General features: G+C 34.4%; 1 long non-coding RNA gene across 1 annotated transcript; it reads left to right on the forward strand.

Annotated features, from left to right (window-relative positions):
* Positions 1-470: 470 nt before the first annotated feature.
* On the forward strand, positions 471-24,259 carry LOC141502680 (uncharacterized). The gene is made up of 3 exons (XR_012472617.1): positions 471-1,837; positions 6,268-6,342; positions 24,184-24,259. It is a non-coding gene; the product is annotated as an uncharacterized LOC141502680 (long non-coding RNA).
* Positions 24,260-24,897: the final 638 nt, after the last annotated feature.

Below are 24,897 nucleotides of genomic sequence, written 5' to 3' on the forward strand. Positions count from 1 at the left end.
GACTTTCAGAATGGAGCCAAGACAGCAGCATGAAGCTATCATGCTAACATGATAAATAACATGCTATCAAAGATAAGTGAAGCCTCTATTCTGACACTCACACTACAGAACCCACCAAGAAAAAGAGAAGATTAAAAGAAGTTTTCAACTTATAGACATTGTGGAGGATCTTCAGTGAAGGTCTTTCTCTTTGGGGGAAAAAGGTAAGTAAAGTCCGGGAGGTGAGAGAGTGAGAAAGCCAGAAGAGGGCTTTTTGCCACAGTGCAATCCAGGTTCCAATAGCTTAATAATAGCAGAAGTCCTGGCAGCTAGATAACAAGTGAACAGGGAGGACCTCAACACCAAACAAAGTCTGAACTGAAAACACTGGGGGAAAAGATAGGACTGGCTTGGGAACAAGCCATTGTTAAGTCAGAACCTGGACATAAAGGGGGGGGGGGTGGGAAACCTCTGCAAAGGCAAGGCCTGGACTGAATAGGTAACATCTTGACCAATGGCCAGGGATCAGACCCCAGCCCCAGCAAAGAAAAAAAAATACAACTTGAAATTATACTTATACCCCAGCAGCAGAGCTAAAACAACAAAGATGAGCAGAAAATCTAAAAAGAATGCTCACTATGAAAAACTAGTTTACAGACAAAAAAGGACAGCAATGGCATGTCTGAAGAAAAAAGCAGTGAAAAATCACTCACTCAAAAAACTATAAACAGTCTTACAAAAGCTTATTGAAAAGCTTAAAAATAATTTGAAAAGCAAAGAAGAGAGGAAGAAGAAAAGTGATAAAAAGAAATGAATGTCATACAGGAAAATTCTGAAAAATTTACCAAGGAAATCAACTCCTCTAAAAGTAAAAATAATCAACTGGAAAAATAAACACAAAAGCTAATTGAAGAAAATAAAACCATAAAAATTATAACTGAACAAGTAGAAACCAATGAATCCACAAGACTACAAGATTCCAATAGAACAGAACTAAAAGGCTGAAAAAGAATTGAAAAAAATCTAAAGTACCTTTCAGGGAAAATGAATGACCTGGAAAATAGATGCAGGAGAGACAATTTATGAATCATCAGACTACCAGAAACCCTAGGACAAAAAAAAGATTCTGGATAACATAATGCAGGAAATTATAGTAGAAAATTGTCCAAACATGCTAGAACAAGATACAATATAACCATTGAAAGAATCCATAGAAGCCCTCCAAAAAGAGACCCCAGGATAAAACTTCAGGGGCTGAAATAGCCACATTCCAGAACTCTCAAATAAAGAAGAGAATATTACAAGCAGCAAAAATAAAACAATGTAAATACAAAAGAAACACAGACTTACACAGGACTTGTCATCATTGAAGGATTGGAAGGCCTGGAATAGCATATATTGGAGATCAAATGACCTGGGATAACAAGCCAGAATGTACTACCTTGCAAAATTCAGGATGTACTGTCAGGGGGGTAATGGATTTTCAAATAAAAAGAGGACTTCCAGAATTTTCTGACACAAAGACCAGTGCTGAACAAAGAATTCAATCACCAAACATACAACTGAAGAGTTGCATTAAAAAGGGAAATAAAAAGGGAAAGGAACAAACACAGCAAAACAAAACAAAACAAATGTTTATTGAGAGCATCAAATTGTACATAATCCTAAAAGGGAAGGTAGAAAACTTCTAATGCTTTAGAACTTTACTTCTCTTAAAGGGTAGAATGTAATTGAAGAGAATTTACCTAAAGTACATGGGTAAAGCTGGGTCTTATCTTTCCAATGAAAAGGTCCAAAAAGACATTACTATGTTTAAGACAAAAAGTCCTGAAGAAAAGCAAGGGTGTTAATTTTAAAAGTAAGTGTCTCATCCTTTGACTCCTTTGAATCCTACTGTGTTTAGCACCTGGTCTAATGAGGTCATCATAAACTGTGAGGTCCTGAGTTAGTGTCTCTGTAACTTACAATTGGTTGTAAAGTTCTCAGGTGAGACCTCCAGTGTCTCCCAGTATTTAGAACCCTTTAAGATTCTTGTAGTTAATTAGATCATGGTTTGACTTAACCCATATTTCACTTAACAAGGTTTTAAGTACCCTGGGTAAAGAGTTTGGGAGGTTAAGTGTGAAAGAAAATAGGCCTTGCTTCCCTTAACAAGAAGCTAAATACCCTGCCTGACCTTGGGTGGGGAAGGAAGAAGGGTAATATATGAGAGAAAAATAGGCCTGGGGAAAGGGGTGAAAATAATTGAAGAAATGATATGGCTTTGGATGATAGTTTGGCTCATGAGGAGGATTGTGTGCATTTGAAAGATATTTGAAAAGGGGGTAAGGTAAAAAAAATTAATATAATTATAATCTGATGCAAATTGAGTCAATGCTGCTTATTAAGCAGTCAAGCAAAATAATCTGTGATGATACCTTGATAACAATATGAGTTTAACAAGCAATCAAATAATCAAACTGTGATTGTGATTCCTGATTAATAGTACTAGAGTGAAAAATAACACCAAGGGAAGAGGCACAAATATTTATAATTTTAGAGCAAAAGAAAGGAGAATGTGAATGCTGAGTAAATTCTATTCAATAAATCTAGCACAATGAGGGAATAAGATACCTTCCCACTTGGGCATGAATCTAGAAGGAAGGGGTGACTGGGAAAGGGAAAGATAAGGGAAGAAGGGACTCATAAAAGGGAAGGTAAAGATATAAGTGAAAATAAATTGTAAGTTAAATTTTTAAAAGAAAAATCAAAGGGGAAAGGGTAAAATTTTAGAGAGGTATAAGGGAAAAGGAAAGAGAAAAATATAAATGAAGAAAGATAGCATGGAGGGAAATACAGAATTAGTGATCTTAACTATAAATGTGAATGGGATGAATTGTCTCATAAAATGGAAGTGAATTGCAGAATGGATTAAAAATCAGAATCCAAGGGGGTTGGGTGATGCAGAGGAATGAGAAATGGCCCTGGAATCTGGAGTACCTAAGTTCAAGTCTGGCCTCAGACATTTACTCTGTGGCCTTGGGCAAGTCCCTTAACCTGTTGCCTTGCAAAAAAAAAACAAACAAAAAGATTCCCTCCAACTGAATAAGTTGTGAATAGAATCTCTTAATCTTTGTCTTCCTCAGTTTCCTTGTCTGTAGAATGGAGATAAGAATAGTACCTTCCTCCCAGGATTGTTGTAAATAAGTTGCAATGTACTCTACAAAATAAAAATTGCAATGTACTTTACAAAATTTAAAAGACTATATAAAAGCTGACTGCTGATAATATAATTTATGGTCTTAGAGAGTTCCTTGGACTCCTAAAAAGTATTTTAAAAACATTCACCCAGGCAATATGTATCACAGATAAAATTTGAACATAGGTTTTTCTAGTTCAGAGATTAGGACCTTACCCACTTTACTATGCTGGCTCTCTAGTTCAGAGGCAATTTGAACTAATAAATTTGGTCAAGCTTGGTTTTTGGCAGTGGATTACTTTTTTCTTTCTAATTTTATGCCCACTATCCTATCATAGGCACAGTGCTGAACACTTTTTTATACTAAGGATCCTTCTCCTCAATTAGAGGCTACTACTGTTTCCTAACTTTCTGAACTTACTTCTAGTCCCAACTAAAAGCCCACCTCCCGAATCCCAGCATTAGAGCTCCTTTCAGTTGATTATTTCCAATTTACTTGTGCATAGCTTCTTTATATATAAATGCATGTCTCCCCTAATTAAATTGAGAACATAGGTAGTCTGTTATTTTCCATTGTTTTTCTAGTGTTTAGTACAGTATTTGGTGCATAATGGGTACTTTGCTGTTGTCATGCAGTTATGGCCAACCATTTGTGACCCCAGTTAGGGTTTTTGTAGCAAAGATGCTGGAGTGGTTTGCCATTTCCTTCTCCAGTGAATTCATTTTGTCAGACACTCATAGTTTAAATTACTTGCAAAGGGTCACACAATGACAAATGTCTGAATCTGCCTTTGAACTCATGTCTTTCTTTTTTTTAGTTTAGTTTTTTTTTTGCAAGGCAATGGGGCTAAGTTGCTTGCCTAAGGCCACACAACTAGGTAATTATTAAGTGTTTGAGGCCAGATTTGAACTCAGGTACTCCTGACTCCAGGGCCAGTGATCTATCCACTGTGCACCTAGCTGCCCTGAACTCATGTCTTTCTGATCCTGAACTCAGTGCTCTCTCCCCTGAGGCACAGCCTTTTTAGTGGACTTTTAATAAATATTTATTTATTAAATGATCCCCTAGGACATGAACTATTTTTCAAACCTTTTTGTTTCTCCAACATCTGACATAAGAACCTACTTCTATTAAGTGCTCAATACATGTCCTTTAATGATTATAATGATGAATCGATCACAACCTATCTCCAAATCTCCCTTTTAACGAATTGGCCATATTCATTTATAGACATATTTGGATAAATGAGGCTCAAATTAACAAAACTAACTACATTAAACAATTTTCGAACTTGGTAATAATTATAACTATAGGACCAGTGACAGATCAGTCTAAATTCAAAAAAGACGTTTTCAGAAAGCTGTCCATACAGTGATAACTTTTTTTGTCTCTTAAACCATTTAGGTGCAAATCACAACCTATAAAGTAATGGTCATAATGCCAAAATTTCAGATTGTTTGTCTTCAATTAAACTATGTATTCTATTGAATTTCAATTTATCAGTGCAGTAGTCTGATAAAGATCAGAGTACAGCAGAGACAGAAGGGAACTCAGAAAAAGTTTCAAACCCCCATGAATTCCTTCTCCAACTTCAGCTTCCACATAACTATTTCCAGTGAGGGGATAACCATAATCTTCTAAAGCAGGTCATGCTATCTCTATTTGACTAGTTAGGAAGCATTTTTTTTTGGCAAGGCAAATGGGGTTAAGTGGCTTGCCCAAGGCCACACAGCTAGGTAATTATTAAGTGTCTTGAGACCAGATTTGAATCCAGGTACTCCTGACTCCAGGGCCAGTGCTTCATCCACTGTGCCACTGAGCCGCCCCGGGAAGTATTTTCTTACCTCAGGACTAAGTCTGAACGATTATAATTTCCACTCATTAATCTTAGTTTTAAACTGTAAAATCAAGAAGAAAAAGTCTAATGTAGGTAGCAGCCCTTGAAATTCTTTGAAATTTTTTGTTTTCAATATTCATCTACTTTTATTTAATTTTTTTCATGTTACTACAATTGTCATGTTGTAAAAGCAAACACATTCCACCACCACCACCCCCATTAAAGAAAGAGAAACCTTATGAAATAAAGTGAAAGGGGAAAAAAGTGTGCTTTGTCTGCTCTGTCTTAGGGATGGATACCATTCTTTATCATAAATCTACCAGGGAAGTTGCTTCAATATTTTTCCCAGTTTCTATTGCTAGCTGTACTTCCTCCATGCTATTCCTCCCCACTTTCATATATTACATTCTCTCTCTCCTTTATCCTTGTTTCTCTTTAAAAGTGTGTTATATATGATTACCCTCTCTCATGTTCCTCACTTTCTTCTATCACCCACATACCCCCATCTCCTCCCCCTTCCCTTTCTTCCATCCCTTTCCTTACCTATTTTCCTCTAGGGTAAGATGGATTTCTTTACCCACTGAAAGAAACTGAGTGTATATGCTGTTTCCTCTCTGAACCAGTTCTGATAAGAATGAAGGCTTACTCTTTCCCCCTCCCCCTCTCCTTTTCAATGCAATTCAAAAGCTTTTTCTTGCCTCTTTTATGTGATATAACCTATTTTACCTCTCCTTTCCCTTTCTCCGTATATTACTTTCTCACCCATTAACTCCATGTTTAGCTCCCTCCTGTGCCTTGTCTATATATGTTCCTTCTCAGTGCCCTAATAAATGAGAAACCACCCTCTCTATTTCTCACCTAAGTCCTGTACTTGAAGATCAAACTTTCTGTTCAGCTCTGGCTGTTTCAACAGGAAAGTTTAAAAGTATCTTATTTCATTAAATATCCATCTTTTCCCCTGAAAAAGGATGTTCAGTTTTGCTGGGTAGTTGACTTTTGGTTCTATCTAAAATCCTTCTGCCTACCAGAATATCATATTCCAAATCCTATAAATTGTTAATGTAGACATTGCAAAATCTTGTGTTGTCCTGACTCCCTATCCTACCTCCATGATATTTGAATTGTTTCTTTCTGGAATGTTTTTACATTTTCTCCTTTACTTATGGGTCCTGGAATTTGTCCATAATATTCCTCTGAGTTTTGATTTTGGGATCTCTTTCAGGACATGATTGGTGGATTTCCTGCATTTTATATTTTACCCTCTATTCACAGGACATCAGGGTAATTTTCCCTGGAGAATTTCATGAAAAATGAAGTCGAGACTCTTTTCCTGGTCATGATTTTCAGGTAATCCAATAATTTTAAAATGATCTCTTCTGGATCTGTTTTCCAGGTCAGTTTCTTTTCCAATGAGTTAGTTCACATTTTCTTCTAGTTTTTTCATTCTTTTAGTTTTGTTTTATTGTTTCTTGATTTCTCACAAAGTCATATGCTTCCCTTAGCTCCATTCTAATCTATGAAGGAATTATTTTCTTCAGAGAGCTTTTGTAACTCCTTTTCTATCTGCCAATTCTGCTTTTTAAGGTATTCTTCTTATTGGCTTTTTTGGACTTTTTGTTCCATTTGACTGGAATTTTTTAAGATGCTATTTCCTCAATATTTTTTGTAATTACTTCATCAAGTTGTTGACTTGGTATTCATATTTTTTCCACACTGTTTTCATGCCTCTTCACCCATTTTTCCTCTAACTCCCATACTTGATTTTAAGAATCTTTTTGAGGTCTTCCATAGCCTGAGAAAAATTCATATTTTTCTTGGAGACTTTAGATATAGAAGTTTTGACTTTGCTATCCTCTGAGTTTGTATTTTGATTTGCCATTAGACCAAAGTAATTGTCTGTGGTCAGATTTTTTTTCTGTTATTTGCTCATTTCCCCAGCCTATGATCTGATTTTTACTATTGGTTAAGGTGGGACTCTGCTTCCAGGGTGGAGGATACACTTTTCCAAGCTTTTGAGAGTTTTGAAGTTGTTTTCAGGGATACTCCCAAGGGTCCTCAATTCCTTCAAGGTCTTGTGAAAGGCTCTGCCAAATCTCTGGTGCTATGTTCTTATCTGAGGTTGAACATAAGCACTCCCCTCTTCCCTGGAACTCTGAGAAGGTTCCCTGGTCTACTGTGGCAGTAAAGTTCCTTTCCTGAGCCTGGGGCCTAGACTGTGACCTGTATCTGAGTATGGGAAAAGCAACAGAGTCCTGCCTCAGGTATAATCTCTGCAGTCTCCGGTGACCCCCTTATAGTCAGTGAGCTGAGCAGTCTGGAAGCAGCTAACAGGTGGCTCCAGTCTGGTGCTTTTACAGACCTGCTCCTAATTCCTGAGGACGGGTCTTCATTGAGACCTGTGCTGACTGGACTCCATGCTTACTCTGGTACACCAGAGTTATCCCACTAACTTTTCAAGTTGACTATCCCTGAGCTGAGAGGTTTGGTAACTGCCCCAACTTGTACAAAGCTAGGTGTCCCCAGGTATCTAAGAACTCCACGGGATGTTCTTGGATGACTAGAGCCAGTTTGCTCCAAAGACAAGCATGCTGCCATCCTTTCTAAACATGGTGTAATAGACCTTTGCCACAAATCTTCCAAGTTGATTTGGGCTGGAAAGTGGTTTCATTCAGTCTTTCTGTGGGTTTTGTCACTCTAATTTTTGTTTAGAGTCATTATTCAGAAGTATTTGGAGAGGTTGGGGGAGAACTATCAGAATTTCCTGCGTTTACTCTGCCATCTTAACTCCCAGTGCCTTTAAAACTCTCAAAGAAGATATCATGTCATCTGTCCACTCATCAGATCTTTTCTTGAGTACCTTTCCCTCCTAGAATTTGGCTATATACTACTTGTCCTATTTCCATATTCATTGTTCTAATCATGCTTTTGTAGTGGTGATAGAAACCACTAATGACTTTCAATATTTTGTCCATTGTCACTTCTTGGTATCACAAAAGGAGCTATGTAATTGATAATGATTCTTCGTTAGAAGTTGCTCAATAATTGATCCTTCTGAAGACCACATTATTGGAAATGTAGCAATCTGAAGTCAGATAATGGATGGCTTGAATTCCAGGTGAAGGAAAATTCAGTCAGCAATGGGAAGCAACAGAAAATTTTTGAGTAGAGGAATGGCATAATTAAAACAATGTTTTGAAAAAAAACTTTTGGTGGGTAGAAGGGGGTACAATTATGTAAAATATAACTGAAAAAAGGGAATAGATTAAAAATAATCAAGATGTGAAGTGATCATATTTACCTTCTCCAACTAGACTATCTGTGTGTAATTCCTAGAATTTGTCACTTTATCTTCTTTCTCTCTGTATTTTCATAATCATTTCCATAAACATATATTGTCAATGCCTGAATTTTAACCCACATCTCATGTGACCCTCTTAGTCCAATATTTTTTGAACAAGATTATGGTGCCTTTCTAATATATATATATATATATATAAATATATATATATATATATATATATGTAGATAGATATATCTTTTTTTCAGTAAATAAAAAATATGAATATAGATTAAAGGGAAGATTTAAGTTTTAGAGGACATGATTAACCTGTGTTGAGGAAAATAGAAGACTTGGTGGAGGAACAGTACTTCACATTCCTTTGATCTGGTAGAGTTTCCAGCTCCTAAAAGAAGCCAGTGACTGGAATAAATAGTCTTTTACTTAAGAAAAAAGAATAAAGAATTATAGACAGATCATATGGAAAGATTTCTTTGGAAGTCTGACTTCCAGGGCAGATCCAAGATGGCAGTGCAAAGCTTGAATACTCCCAGAAATTTGTCTGTCACAACTTCAAATGAAGTTACTTCAGAGACCTTAATACTACAGATGCTGCCCAAAAATGAGTAAAATGAGTTCTCAACCCAAGATATTGAGGAAGATCTTCAGTAAGAGTCTATCTCATAGAGTAAAGAGGAAGTATAGCTCACCATAGATGAGAGAATGAGGAAAGCCAGTAGGAGTCCCTTAGCCACAGAGAAGCTCTAGTCCAGCCTCATCCCATCATCTAGATAACAAACTAGAAGGAAAGGTCCTAACTCCAGACAAAGTCTGAGAATACTGGGCAACAGAGGGTTGGGAAAAAACCTCTACATCGGTAACACATAGGTTACATAAGCAATACCTTGATGAACAATAAGCCCAGGATCAGATCATGGCTCCAGCACAAAAAGTTTGGGACTATACTCCCTCATCCCCAGGAGTGTGACAAAGCAGTGACAAATTGCCTAAATGTGTAGTCTCAAAGGAGTTTCTGAATTGGTCTCAAATCCAAAACATCATGGAAGAGTTCAAAAAGGATTAAAAACCAAAGAAGAGAGGAAAAAAGATAAAATGGATAAAGTAGAATTATGAAAATTGACTGAAGAAATCAACTCCTTCAAAAAGTAAAAATGACCAATAAAAAAAGAATAAAATACATCAAAAAGTAAAATTAGCCAACTGGAAAAGAAAACACAAAAGTTAATGGAAGAAAATAAAACCCTAAAAATCAGAATTGGATAAATGGAAACTAATTACTCTATGAGACACCAGTACTCCATCAAACAAAACCAAAGAATTGAAAAAATAGAAGAAAATGTGAAGTAGTTTTAAGAAAAACTAATGACCTGGAAAATAGACCTAGAAGAGATAATTTATAAAATATCAGTCTATCCAAAAGCATCAATCTAAAAAAAAAAGCCTGGAAAATATTTTTCTGTAAATTATTATGGAAAACTGCCCTAATATCCTAGAAAAAAGACAAAATAGTCCTTAAAAGAATCCACAAAACATGTCCAGAAAAAAAAAATCCTGAATAAAAACCCCAAAGAATATTGTGGCCAAATTCCAAAATTCTCAGCTAATGAAGTACATAATGTAAGCAGCCAAAAAATAGCAATTTAATTATCAAGGAACCATAATCAAAATTACAGAGGATTTATCATTTTCAAGATTAACGGATTAGAGAGCCTGGAATATGATATTCCAGAGGATAAAGGATTTTGGATTTAACAACCCTGCAAAATTAAGCATTTCTTTCAAGGGAAAAATAGATTTTCAATGAAATGGGAGACTTCCAATATTTTCTGATAAGGCTAGAAAATTTAATCTTCAAAAACAAAACCCAAGAGAAGCATAAAGAGATAAATGGGTATTAAATTGTATATATCCCTACAAGGGAAGATGATACCTATAGCTCTTGAGAATTGTATTTCTCTTAGGATAGGTAAAAGAAACATACTTAGAGAGAGAGGAAATGTGACTATCAAACTGTTGAGCCTTTAGCCAATACCTTAGCTAATGAGAGGTGAATAGAGTTGAAGGGATTGTGCTTGGAGGATAGGGATATAAATTAATCATAAGGTGATGTAGATCATGAGGTTAATATTTTCTCCAGGGAAAGATAAGGACAGTATTTATAGGGGCTATACACACTTAAGTCATGAAATGATCTTAACTTTACTGGATACTTTAGCTAACAAGGATTTCAGTACAATAGAAACAGAGGGAGAGTGTTTTGTTTTGTTTTGTTTTGTTTTTTTAGTTTTTAGTTTTTGCAAGGCAATGGGATTAAGTGGCTTGCCCAAGGCCACACAGCTAGGTAATTATTAAGTGTCTGAGGCTGGATTTGAACTCAGGTACTCCTGACTCCAGGATCAGTGGTCTATCCACTATGACACCTAGCCGCCCTTTTCACCTCTTTTTCCAAGGAGTTTATATAGAATTGGAACCAATTGTTCCTTCAGTGTCTAATGGAATTTGCTTTTGAATCCATCTGGCCCTGATTATTTTTTCTTTGGGTGATCGATAATGACTTTTTGAATTTCTTTTTTCTTAGATAGGGTTATTTAGGTATTTAATTTCCTCTTCATTTAACCTGAGCAACTTATATTTTTGTAAATATTCCTCTGTTTCATTTAGATTATCAAATTTATTGGCATAGAGATGATCAAAATAATTCTGCATTATTACTTTTATTTCCTCCTCATTGGTGATGAGTTCACGCTTTTTAATTATGATACCAGCAATTTGGTTTTCTTCTTATTTTTTAAATCAAATTAACCAGAGCTTTATCAATTTTATTGGTTTTTGTCATAAAACCAACTCTTCATTTTGGTTTTCTTCTTATTTTTTAAATCAAATTAACCAGAGCTTTATCAATTTTATTGGTTTTTGTCATAAAACCAACTCTTCATTTTATTTATTACCTCAATAATTTTCTTGCTTTCAATTCTATGAATTTATCCTTTAATTTTGAGAATTTCCAATTATGGTATTTAACTGGGGGTTTTCAATTTGTTCTTTCTCTAATTTTCAGTTGCATATTTACTTCATTGATTTCCTCTGTATCTAATTTATTCATGTAAGCATTTAAAGATATAACATATTCCCTGACAGCCACCTTGAGTGCATCCCATAGGTTTTGGTGTGTTGTTTCATTACTGTAATTATCTAGGATGAAATCATTAATTCTTTCTATAATTTCTTGTTTCATCCACTCATTCTTTAAAAGGAGGTTATTTAGTTTCCAATTAGTTTAAGATCGATTTCTCCCTGGTCCCTTTTTACATGTGATTTTTATTGTATTATGATCTGAGAAAGATGTCTTCAATATTTCTGCCTTTCTGTAATTGATTATTAGGTTTTTAATGTCCTAGTACATGGCCAGTTTTTGTGTAAGTGCCACGTACTGCAGGAAAAAAAGTATATTCCTTTCTATCTCCATGCAGTTTCCTCCATAGTTTTATCTTGTCAAAGTTTTCTAACAATCTATTTACCTCCTTAACTTCCTTCTTGTTTATTTTATGGTTAGATTTATTAAAATCTGAAAGGGGTAGATTGAGGTCACCCATCAGTAGAGTTTTGCTGTCTATGTCTTCCTGTAACTTCTTCATCTTCTCCTCTAAGAATTTGGATACTATACCATTTGTTACATACATATTTAATATTGAAATTACTCTGTCTATGGTACCTTTTAGGAGAATATAGTTTCCCTCTTTATCTCTTTTAACAGGATCTATTTTTGTGGCTGCTTTGTCTGAGATAAGGATTGCTACCCCTGCTTTTTCAATTCAGCTGAAGCATAATACATTTTTCCTTTCAGCCTTTTCCTTTAACTCTTTATGTATCTCTCTACTTCAAATGAGTTTCTTGAAAGCAGTATATTGTAGGATGGTGGTTTTTAATCCACTATGCTATTCACTTACATTTTAAGGGAGAGTTCATCCCATTCACATTCCAATTTATAATTACTCTTTATTTCCTCTGTTTGTATTTTTCCTTTTTTTCACTTTATCCATATTCCCCAGTATTTTGTTTCTGAATACTATGACCTTCAGTGTTTTTGACCCCCCCATATCTAACCCCCCTCTTTCTTCCCCTTTCCCTTTGCCCCTTCTTCCTTCCCTGCCTTCTGTTAGTTCCTTTTTCCCTCCCCGCTCCCCCTTTCCCCTTTTAATACTTGAAAGTAAGATAAGTGTCTTAACTTAATTGATTGTATGTATCATAACTTGAAGCCAAATCTGATGAGAGCAAGATTCAAGACGTTCTCACTTCTTCCCTTCTTCCCCTCTATTGCAATTGGTCCTTTGTATCTGCTAATGTATTGAGTAAATTTCTGTTATGAGGTTTGCTTCATATTATATATGAGGGAATACCAGGAGACCTTAGCACAGTGCCTGTCTTCTCTCTGTCATCTTGGCCGGAAGTCCTCAAAATGATACTTTAGTTCATGGGATTATATGTGTACAGAGGGTACTCAAAAAGGGCGTGTGATATAAATTGATTATAATATGATGTTATTCATGACTCTTGAGAAGTATTTATTTCTAATTGGATAGATGTGTGGGATGTACTTAGTTACATTGAGGAAATGTTGCTTACCAATCAATCAAACCTTGAGAAAGATAATTCTTTTAGGACAGATAAATAGAGAATATTTTGACAGAAGGATTGTAGGAACAAGACAGGGTTAAAACAATAGAGTCATGAAAAGAAGGACTATACTACAAGTAGCTTAGGCATTAGAAGATAAATATCACCAAGTGAAGGGACTCAAAGTCCTAGTATAGTAGAGGGAGAAAGGGAGGGTGTGCACACTAACTATATCCTCCTCTCAACAGATTTGTCCCAAAGATGAAATAACCTGCATTCCCAATTGGTTTAAAAAAATCTATCCTTTCAGGAAAATAGGGGAGGAAAGGAAAAGGTGGTGAAGAAGGAACTGATAAAAGGAAAAGCAAAAGTAAAAGTAAAGTTAAAATTAAAAAAAAACTTCCTCACATTGGTGAGGAGCAAAAAAAGAAAGGAAAAATCTAAAATATAAATGAGAAATGATATTATGAAGGGAAATACAGAATTAGTCATTTTAACTGTAAATGTGAATGGGAGGAACTCTTCCATAAAAACAGAAGCAGATAGCAGAATGGATTAAACACAAGAAGTTGACAATTTGTCATTTACATGAAATACTTTTGAAACAGAGACACACAGGGTAAAGGTAAAATGATGGAGCAAAATGTATTATGCTTCAGTGGATGTAAAAAAATCAATGGTAGAATTCAGATTTCAGAAAAAGTAAAATAAAAAAATAGATCTCATTAAAAGGAGTAAGGAAGGGAGTTGTATCTTCTTAAAAAGGCACCATAGCCAATGAAGTTACATTACTATTAAACACATATATGCAACTAGTGGTATAGCTTCCAAATTCTTAGAAGAGAAGGTAAATGAATTACAGGGAGATAGAGACAGGAAATTATTAATAGTAGGGGACCTTAACCTCCCTCTCTCAGAATTAGATAAAACTAATCACAAAATTAACAAAAAGTAATGAAAGTGAATAGAATTTTAGAAAACTTACATATGATAGATATCTGTGGATAACTAAATTGGGGTAGAGAGGAATATACCTTTTTCTGTGCAGTACAAGGCACCTATACCAAAATTGATCATGGATTATGGTATTAATACCTTACAATCAAATGCAGAAAAGCAGAAATATGAAATACATTCTTTTCACATAATGATTCAATAAAAATCATATATAATAAAGGGTCATGGAGAGATTCACCAAAACTAATTGGAAACTAAATAGTCTCATAAAAAAAATGAGTGGATCAAATAATGAATCAAAGGAAACTCAAGAGTTTCATGCAAGATAATGACAACAATGAGATATCATACCAAACTTTATGGAAATCAGTCAACGCAGTTGTAAGGGGAAATTTTATAGCTCTAAGTTTTTTATGTGCTTATCTGAATAAAATAGAGAAAAAAATCATTGAGTTGGGCATGCAAGTAATAAAAACTAAAAAGAGAACAAATTAAAAATCTCCAATTAAGTATCAAATCAGAAATTGTGCAAATCAAAGGTTGAAATTTATAGAATTCAAAGTAAGAAAATCATTGATCTAAGAGTTGTTTTTATGAAAAGATAAAATAGATAATCTGATCTAATTAATCTGATTTTAAAAAGGAAGGGGGGAAGCAAATAATCTTTATCAAAAGGGAAAAGTTGGGGGCGGCTAGGTGGCATAGTAGATAGAGCATTGACCCAGGAGCCAGGAGTAACTGAGTTCAAATCCAGCCTTAGACACCTTAATAATCCTAGCTGTTTGGCCTTGGGCAAGCCACTTAACCCCATTTACCTTGCAAAAAAAATCTTAAAAAATGGGAAAAAGTGAACTCACAACCAGTGATGAAGAAATTAAATAATTCGGAGTTATTTTGCCCAAATTATGCTAATAAATTTGACAACTTGAAGGAAATGGATGAATATTTACAAAAATGGAAGCCACCCAGAAGACATAAAATAGTTAAATAGTCTCATTTCTAAAAAAGAAATTGAAGAAACCATGCATAAATTCTCTAGAGAAAAATCTTGAGGCCTAGATGAATTTGCAGGTGAGTTCTACCAAACATTTAAGGAAAAATTAATTCCAACTACATTCAATAGTAGTTCTGACCAATCTTTTTTGCAAGAATTTGAGATTTACATTTTTCTCCTTCCCTCTCTTCCTTCCCTCCTCTCCCTATGTAAACCATTTTTAAAAATAGAAGAATTCTGTCACTCTTTTTATGATAGTATGGTGCTGATACTAAAATAAAGAAGAGCTAAAACAGTCAAAGAAAATTATAGACCAATCTCCCTAATGAACATTAATGTAAAAATCTTACATAAAAATTTAGCAAAGAAATTACAACAGGTTATTACTAGGGTAATACACCAAGATAAGGTAGATTTTATATCAGGTAGGCAGGGAGGGTTCAATATTAGAAAAACAATCAATATAATTGACCATATCAATAACCAAACTAACAGAAATCATATAGATCATAATAGAAATATCAATAGATGCTGAAAAAGTCTTTGACAAAACTTATTGCCTATTCCAATTAAAAACACTAGAGAGAGAGAGAACAGGAATAATTGTAGTTTTTCTTAAAATAATGAGCCACATCTCAGGCATGAGGCAATGAGAATCAGTGTCAGAATAGAGAGGCTGACGTATACAGAAGGTGATCTTAAGGTAGAAACAACAGGAGTTGGAAACTGAATGAATATGGGAGGTGAGAGTGAGGAGTTAAGGATGGCATGCAATTTATGAGCCTATTTGACTTGGAGGGTGGGTGGCACCCTCTATAATATTAGGGAACTTAAGATGGTGGGAGGGTTTTCAGGGAAAGAACATTTATTTTTGTACATATGAATTTCAAGATGTCTTTGAGATATTCATTTTGAGATGTCCAAAAAGCAGTTGGAGATACTAGGCTAGAGATCTGAAAAGAGATTAGGACTGGACAAATTGAGAAACATTTGCATGCTGATGAAATCATTAAGCTAAATTAGAGGTAGGGTAAAGAAAAGAAGATCAAGTGACAAAGCCTTAGGGAAAATCTATAATTGGTGAATGAAGGAGTAATCATATAGGTAGGAGGAGAACCAGGAGAGACAAGTGCATGAAAAACTCTAGAGAAGAGAGGATCCAGGAGAAGATAATTGACTTCATCATTTGAAAGAAATATATCTCCATCAATCACATTCTAGAGAGCCTTCAGCTTATTTTTTCCCCAATACCTATCTCAAGGAGTAAAGGGAGGATTAACTGTGATCATTCCAGTTGCCTTAAGAAATCAGTGATTTGGAACAAGTCTCTTAATTTCTTTGGAATTCAGTTTCCTCATCTATAAAATGGGTAGGACTAACTCCTTTCCAGATGAAAAATCTGCAGTCCTGTTAGTCGATGATCTACTCTTAAATAAGGTTTACCTTTAAGCAAAATATCAAAACATGGATCCCTGCCTCAAATTCCCATACTCCTGCCCCCTCTTTCTTGATGTTGAAAATTGCTTCAGAAGGGAGAAAAGTTCCATCTACATATGCATATATGTATATTTTTTCAAAATTTAAATTTTAAAAGAAATAGAAATAGATCTGGGGGTTTCATTGGTATAAGGAAAGTTCAAATGAGAAAATTCATTACAACAAAGCAAATTGCCTAGAGCACTGAGAAATTAAGCACATTTTCTTAGATCCCAGTATGTGTCAGAGGGATTAAAATCAGGTCTTGTTTTTTCTATCTATTTATCCAGTGGTTTCAAGCTCAAATAGAAAGAAGACTTATTTAGTCATCCATGAGGATCCCTGTCAGAACCATATATTAATGACATTAGCTGTGTTCTATTGTATTCATTTTACTTAAATATCTTCCACTTTTAATCTACAGGAATTTGACCCCTCCACACTATCCCTAGTTGCATCCTAAAATTAAACATGAATGATTCATTGACTGATCAATAATCAAAATAGAATTTTGTCTTTTAATAATAAAAATTAATTAGAAAAATTTATATTTCACTTAAGATGTTATTTTTCTTGACATAGATCCATATTATGATCTATTTATTAAAAGCCAGAGATACTTTTTTGCATAAGAATGGTTGATATGAGTAAGTTATATACTTACTTCCTCAAGGTGCATTCATTATGAGTTGACTTTTGTCACAACTACAACTCAAAAATAATATTCCTTTTGAATACCATTATTAAAGTTTTCTTCAATGGATAACAGTAGTAGATTTTGTTGTTATGTCTAACTCTTTGTGACCATATTTGGGGTTTTCTTGGCAAAGATACCAGAGTTATTTGCAATTTCCTTCTTCAATTCTTTTACAGATGAGAAACTGAGAGAAACAGGGTTAAATGACTTGCCCAGGATCACATAGTTAGTGCTTGAGGTTAGATTTGGACTCAGGAAGATGAAGTCATCCTTCCTGACTTTAAACCTGGCACTCTCTCCACTGTGGCATCTAGTTGGCCTGAAAAATGTAACCAGATTTTGTGAGTATATAAGTCAGTGGCTCAATATATAATTTTTTTTCTAAATATATATCAAGAGGTGATCTCAACTTGTGATGCAATATGTGCCTTACATTCATTGAATTCCACTCTAGGGTAGTAATTCAAATAACCTGCTATAAGCAAGGATGAGGTACAAGGATTGGCCACAGGAGGGTTTCAAGAAAACACTAACATTTTAGAAAATGAACTGACTTTCTTTCCCACCCCCCCTCCATTGACTCTCCATCATCAATATAGAAACTTTGCTTCTTTATGAAAGAGAAAATAGGGAATATTTTTCTTTTTCTTTCCTTTTCTTTCTCTTTCTCTTTCCTTTTTTCTTTCCTTCTGTCTCTCTCTCTGTCTCTGTCACCATCTGTCTCTCTCTTTTTCTTTCTCTTTCTCTCTTTCCTTTTTTCTTTCCTTCTGTCTCTGTCTCTGTCACTGTCTATCTGTCTCTCTGTCTCTCTGTCTCTCTGTCTCTCTGTCTCTCTCTGTCTCTCTCTCTGTCTCTCTGTCTCTCTCTGTCTCTCTGTCTCTCTCTGTCTCTCTGTCTCTCTCTGTCTCTCTCTCTCTCTCTCTCTCTCTCTCTCTCTCTCTCTCTCTCTCTCTTTCTCTCTTCCTTTTTTCTTTCTTTATCAAGTAGCTCCTCCCTAAGAAGTTTTCAGATTGTCCAGGGATCTATAGGAGTGACAACAAATTGCAAGTTATATTAGATAGAGTTATAAATTAGAAAAAAAATAGAATTCACTACTTTCTCAATGTCTTCCATTCTTGCAAAGTGAAACAGGCAAACCAGTCAGGTACATGGATAGTAGCCTATTTTTTTATACTATGTAATGTATCAGCCATTATTGAAGGTAATTCCGAGACATACAATTGAAGACCATGATTTCCTTTTATTCCAAGTTTCTAATTTTATTAGGATTTTATTATGAATGTTTTGATAGTACTAACATATTTTACAGCATACCACGTTGTTCTTAAGAGATAAGCAAATTTACTGTGACACTGTATTAGCAGGGACCGTGTCCTTGTCAAGGAACAGGAAGATGGGATAGCACATTCGCAGGGACTGCAGCCACTGTCTCTGACCTGAAAACAGATATATTGAATTTAGTTTGTTGGACATAAGTTAATTATCAAGTTTCATCATATAAATTGTCTTCCAAGAGAAAAGGCGGCATGATGGCTCATTACCAGAGTGCTCCTTGCACAAGTTCATCAGAGCCCTGCTCTCCGAAGCCAGGAGCCACTGTCTCAGATGGAGACTTTAATTCATGGTGATCCTGCAGTGCAGTTCATTTCAGGATCTCTATTGTGGAGTGGCTGAGCATGCATTCTTCTCCCTAATGGGAATGGCTCTGCTTTAAAGGAGGTTAAACATTACAAACCCAAGTGGCCTGCTTTATTTTTGATCTTCAAATAGTCTCCATCTTGCAAATGGTATTAAAAAACCTACAATTTTTTCAGCAAGAAATAATATCAAATATTCAGTTTTAGTTTTGCAAAATTTTGCCTTGAATAAAGGAGGAAATATCATAGATGACAAACATGTCAAAGATCCAAGATCAGTTTCTAACAGAAGTGATACCATCATCAGTAAAACTTTATAATCAAGTTAATATGAGAGTGTTTCAGTATTGAGAATGGATTTATATGGAAAAACTTCAAGGCTTTTTTTTCTTCCTTAAAGTCTTGCTAAAAATTTGCAGGTGATGAGAGAAATCTCCATTCTGATAAAAGAATAGTCCAACTTACTGATTGGAGAAAATTACATGAAGTTTTTTTAATCAAAGTCTCTGTGGTCTGCTGTCTGATTTTCTAGGCCAGATGTCAAATGTTTTTCATTGATGTTGATATTGAAGTAATCACTAAGCCAATTCCAAGAATGAATAAGAGAGATGGTAATAACATTTCATTTCAGGGTTACATAGGCTTCCCCCCTCCCCCCAGACATGAACAAAGTAACAGGACCTCTCTGATTCAATATAATTAAATAAACTATTGCTTTGAAATTTTTGATAGAATTTTCTTTTTGTGTGTGGGTGTCATCAGACTAAATGTGGACCTATCTGTATTTGTATATATGTGTAGAGAAAGAAATGTCTTGAAATATGGGCATGTATGTAGAAAGAAATCTTCAGCTAAAAGGCAAAAAGAAAAAACACATTTACTAAGTTTTCAAATTTTAAACATTTACATTTAATTTAAAATATAATTACATTTTAAGTATTTAATCTATTTTATGCAATTTATCTTCACTGCTACAGTATTAGCAAAGCATTCTGAAAATGCTGAAACTCACTAGAAAAAAAGGACCTTCTGTTGGTCAAAATGGCAGATAGATGAGTCGCTGGCTTGAAGCACATTGAGCTTTATGAGTCAGCAAGTTATCTGGGTGGGCCTGAGGAATTGGACCAAAATAACATTTTGCTCTTTGATTTAGAATTTAATTGAAGTTGCATGTAAATATATAGTATTGTGCTTCTGCAATTTCCATCCCACTCACCAACATACTTTTCCTTTATCTGAAAACAGCCATATTATAGAAGTAGCAGGTTTATTTAGGAAAGTGACAAATAGCTCCTGTGCCCTTCCAATCTGACTAAAGACTGTCTGTGCAGGGTTGAGGCAGTTAAGGTAAGTTGGGTACATGTTGCAGTCTTACAAATAATGTTTGGGTAGTTGCTTCAACAAATATTTATAGAAGTATCTCCAATTATCAAAGCAACATTCATTACTCTGGAGATACAGAGGCCAAAATCTAAAAGTTCTTTCTCTGGAGGTGTTTAAATTCTATTTGTAAAATACCATAAAGATAAATAATTTCAAATTATTTTCAAGGGAGAGTTTGCCCTAATGTAGGGGTGGCAGGAGATCAGGGAAGATAGGTAGCAGGAACTTATACCCAAACTATGAAGTTAGGGATTCTAGAAGATAGTAGTAAGGAGAGATAGTACATTGTAGACATGAACAACTTAAGCAAAGGTTTGGACACAGAAAGGGGAACATGACATGCAGGGAACAGTAAATAGATCCATTCAACTAGAACAGAGAATTCAAGAATGGCACATTTAATCTACAAAATGTCTACATGCCACATGTTTACATGTCTAATGTTCCTTAACTATCTTGTTCACTGTATCACAAGTCTTAAGAAAATCCATATACTGGGTCTAGTGGGTGCGGTTAGGGATCATCCACAAAAATTTCTTTTAAAATAGCGACCCTCCCTCCTCATCCCTCTATCAAAACAAAACAGAGCAAAAACCCTTAGCCTTTTAGAATTTAAGTTGGTTTAGTAGGATATCTTCCAGATTTTTATTAGCATCACTGTTCTGTTCTTGAGATTCAGAAATAGCTTTTAATGGTATAAGTGATTAAATAACACATTTCAAGCATCTTTTAATATTGAAAAAATCTGTCCTTGAATACTATTTTTCAGGGAATGATTAAGTCAGTACTGACCACATCTTAAGGAACTGCTATGAAAAGACCTTTATATAAATGAATACTAACTAATGATAGACCACTAACTTCTATGATGTATTGTATAATGTGCTATAGCAATGTTCCAATTTGATCAATTTAAACTTAAAATTTGATTTTCCAGTCACTTGCTATGAACAACTTATTAATTTATAAATTACTTTTATTATCTGTGTTTATATATGTGAGACATAGACATTAATTTCATCAGTCTGTGAAACTCTCAATATGAAAACACTCTCTACCACAACTAGTCTTTGACTTTATTTTATCTTAGAGAACAGAACAGTTAACTAGTTTGTCCATGGTTACACAAATAATGTCAGAGGCAAGAATTGAGCAGATTGCAGGCTATGCTCTATATTTGATAATGGGAGACTAGTCCTATGATTTCATCAGTATAATTCAAATTAAGAATACAGCAGATAAGGTCCAGAATCTCCCATAAAGGTTTCTGTAAAATAGTTAAATGGCATGGCCATAATCACATATTTAGTGTCAGAGACAAGGACCTGAATCCAAATATTTTTGACTATAACAGCAGTCCAGTATTCACTGCCCTATGATTCTTCTTACTATTATCACCATCTTCATGACCATCATTATTATCCCACAGTTGTATGCCACTGCCATGTATCTTTGAATAGTCATTATTTTTATCAATTTTGGGAAATGATCATGAAGCACGAAAATACAAATCCAAACTGTCATTATATAAGAAACAATTAATAGGAATCTTTTGATTTAAAAAGACAGCTTTGGGGCTTCCAGGTGGCTCAGTGAATAGAGCACCAGCCCTGGAGTCAGGAGGACCTGAGTTCAAGTCTTACCCCAGACACTTAATAACTACCTAGCCATGTGACCTTGGGCAAGTCACAACCCCATTGCATTGCAAAAACTAAAAATGAAAAAAAGATAGCTTCCTTATTTGGGAGAGATTAGCTACAATATCCTGATTAAGGAAACATTTCCTAAAGACATGAAGCATCTATTACTGTTTTTCTTTTCTTTACTCTCTTAGATACTATCATTCCCAGAAAGGGACAATTCATAGGTCCTTTTCAAGAAAACCAGAAATCAGAAAAGGTTTGCTTATCCCTTCAAATTCTACACATATTTATTTGTAGATCCTAATGCCATATTTAAGTGTGGCCTATTTAAATAATTATTATTTAAACTCTAAAAATACAACTCGAATGAATGATAATGTATGCAGACTAAATCAATCATAAGTTCATTTTAAAAAATATCTGAATCATTATAAAATTCAATGAGGGATAGAAAAGGGTATTGCAGTTCATAAGCCATCTATAGCAATGCTAACATTATATTAGAAGCCATTATCATTGCGACATTGCCAGATACTTTTTCAACTTAAAAATAAAATCTATAGACTATGTTGAATGATCTCTCTCTTGCAAGACTATCATCCTACCTCATTGAAACATTGTGATAAGATATTCAATGGGTATGAATACTTTTTACTTTTCATTGGGCTTAAAAAAAGCTCATGTAACTATATTCATATTTTATGCTGAAGTGGGTTCCATTTCTAATTCCCATGACCAATGATGGATGAAACTCAAAAGGTATGAATTGGTAGCCAATAATTCAGATGCTTATAACTTCAAAAAGAATAGATTGAGAACTCTAATAAAACCAGATCACAATATTGCAGATTATTCCTAGCTCCCAGTGTTTTTTAAAAACCCTGTGATATTAATTTATCCCATTATTTTGTTAGCGCTAATTATAATCACCTAAAAAGGTGACCATAAAAATCATAAATTAAATAGATACTTTTCAGTTAGACTTTTCAAGAAGGTTAAGAATTAATATCACATAAGTATCAATTTATGATTCTAAAGAAGCTTAGATATTCAGACAATATGATTCACTTTCTTCTCCTCACACACAATTTTCATACTTATTTTTAGAAGAATAAATATGAGCAACTCAGACTATATTACAGCAAAAAGAACATCTTCAAGTCTGTGTCCCTTTAGTAATTTAACAACCTGGGCCTTTTTCAACAAAGTTTGTCTAGAAAAGTAATGGGATTTTGCTCTCACAATAATTGAGATGGAATTGGTTTTAGAACTTATAGGTTTTTTATGCATTTTAGAATAAGTGAAGTCCTTGTGAAAATTTAAATTCACACAAAAACAAAAAAGTGAAAAGCAGAATTTCAGGGGAAAAGTCCTATGGAAAATTAGAATAAGAAAAGATCACTTTCACTTATGAGGTGACATTTTTAAAAAAGGTTTGGTGGAGTAAGCACTTGGGATTTGAGTTTAGCCTTGACACAGAGGAGAAATGTTCACTAATAGAAGTGAAGTGAGGAGAGGTCATTCCAGATATGGGAACCACATGTAGAAAGGCAAGGTGACAAGAGAAAGTAGTCTAAGATTAAGCGATAAAGATGACTGATGATGATGATGATGATGGTGGTGGTGGTGGTGGTGGTGGTGGTGGTAATAATAGTAGCTAACTTTTTTAAAGCACCTATTATATTAAATGTCTTTACAAATTTCTCATTTGATCTTCACAATAACTCTGTAAAGTAGGTGGCACTATTGTGCCCATCTTACAGACGAGCAAACTAAGGCAAAGAAAGGTTAAGTGACTTGCCCAGGGTCATAAAGTCCAATTTGGCTGGAATATATAATATGTTAAGGACAATAGTATGAGAAAAGGAAGGAAAGGTAAGTTGCCAGGATAAAAATATAATATTTTATTCAATCAGTAATGGGGAACTATGGAAGGTCTTATTTTGTTTAATTTTCTTTTATTTTAAATAAAATTGATGATAACAGAGTGGTATGTTAAGACTAGGAGTTAAACCGTGATTCATTTGAGAAAGTTACACTAGAATAAGGAAGATTACAAAGAAACTTAAATGCAAAAAGAAGACACAGTGTCATTTTAATTCTGAAGTTGGAGAAAATTGTGATATGCTTTCCTAAAGTATAAATATTATTTTCATTAGAAATATTAGAAAGAACTTAGAATCTTTTATCCTTAAAACTAGAAGCATTTTGAGATTTAGTTCAATCTCATTACAGATGAAAAAATAGAGCTCTAATAATACAGTCAAAATATATTTTAAAAGGGCAGCTAGGTGGGCATAGTGGATAAAGCACCGGCCTTGGAGTCAGGAGTACCTGGTTCAAATCCGGTCTCAGACACTTAATAATTACCTAGCTGTGTGGTCTGGGCAAGCCACTTAACCCTGTTTGCCTTGCAAAAATATATATATATATATATATATATATATATATATATTTAAATACCTGCATCATTATTCCTTTTATAATAGGAGAGAAGAAAACTGAAGAAACCAGAGAAGTGATGGCAGAAATGTGTTGTAAAACTAAAGAAGTAGAACTATTGACAAAGATTAAATGAAAATAATACAAAATTCTGAGCAAATTTGGATCATTTAAAACGTTTCAAATAATATCTTTTTGTATCAAGTGAAACACACTAATCAAACCGAACGTTCGTGATTTAGAATTAAACATGTATTTATGCCAATGTACCTAAACTGCATCCCCCTTTCCCTAGAATATATCGTACATTTTTCAGGCACACATCACATATGAAATTTGTTTTTACAATTTGAAATTAAGTATGTTCAACAAATGACATGAAAAACCAAAACACATTTATTCCTGACTTTTTCTGTTTTTGTTCAGTTTTATAAATGAATAATAATATATTATGACAAATCCTAAACAACTAGAAATATTAACTCCTAACAAAAATGCTAAAGAATTACCTGTGTCACATACCTCATGAGTTTTAAATGTGCCAGCTGAATGAAATACATCACCTTTTGTGGGCTGAATTTGAGCCTCAGAATAAAATGATTTACGTAAGAGTTTCAAAGGCTTAGAACCAAAAGGATGCTTAGAAATAATCTAGTCTAACTTCCCTGCTGTCCACGTGAAGAACTAGAGACCCAGGGAAGTGAAACAATTAGTCAGAGGTCACAAAGGCAAGTATCATGGTCAGAATTTGAAAACAGGCT

The sequence above is a fragment of the Macrotis lagotis genome, chromosome X (assembly GCF_037893015.1).
Source record: "Macrotis lagotis isolate mMagLag1 chromosome X, bilby.v1.9.chrom.fasta, whole genome shotgun sequence".
NCBI classification, from domain to species: Eukaryota; Metazoa; Chordata; class Mammalia; order Peramelemorphia; family Peramelidae; genus Macrotis; species Macrotis lagotis.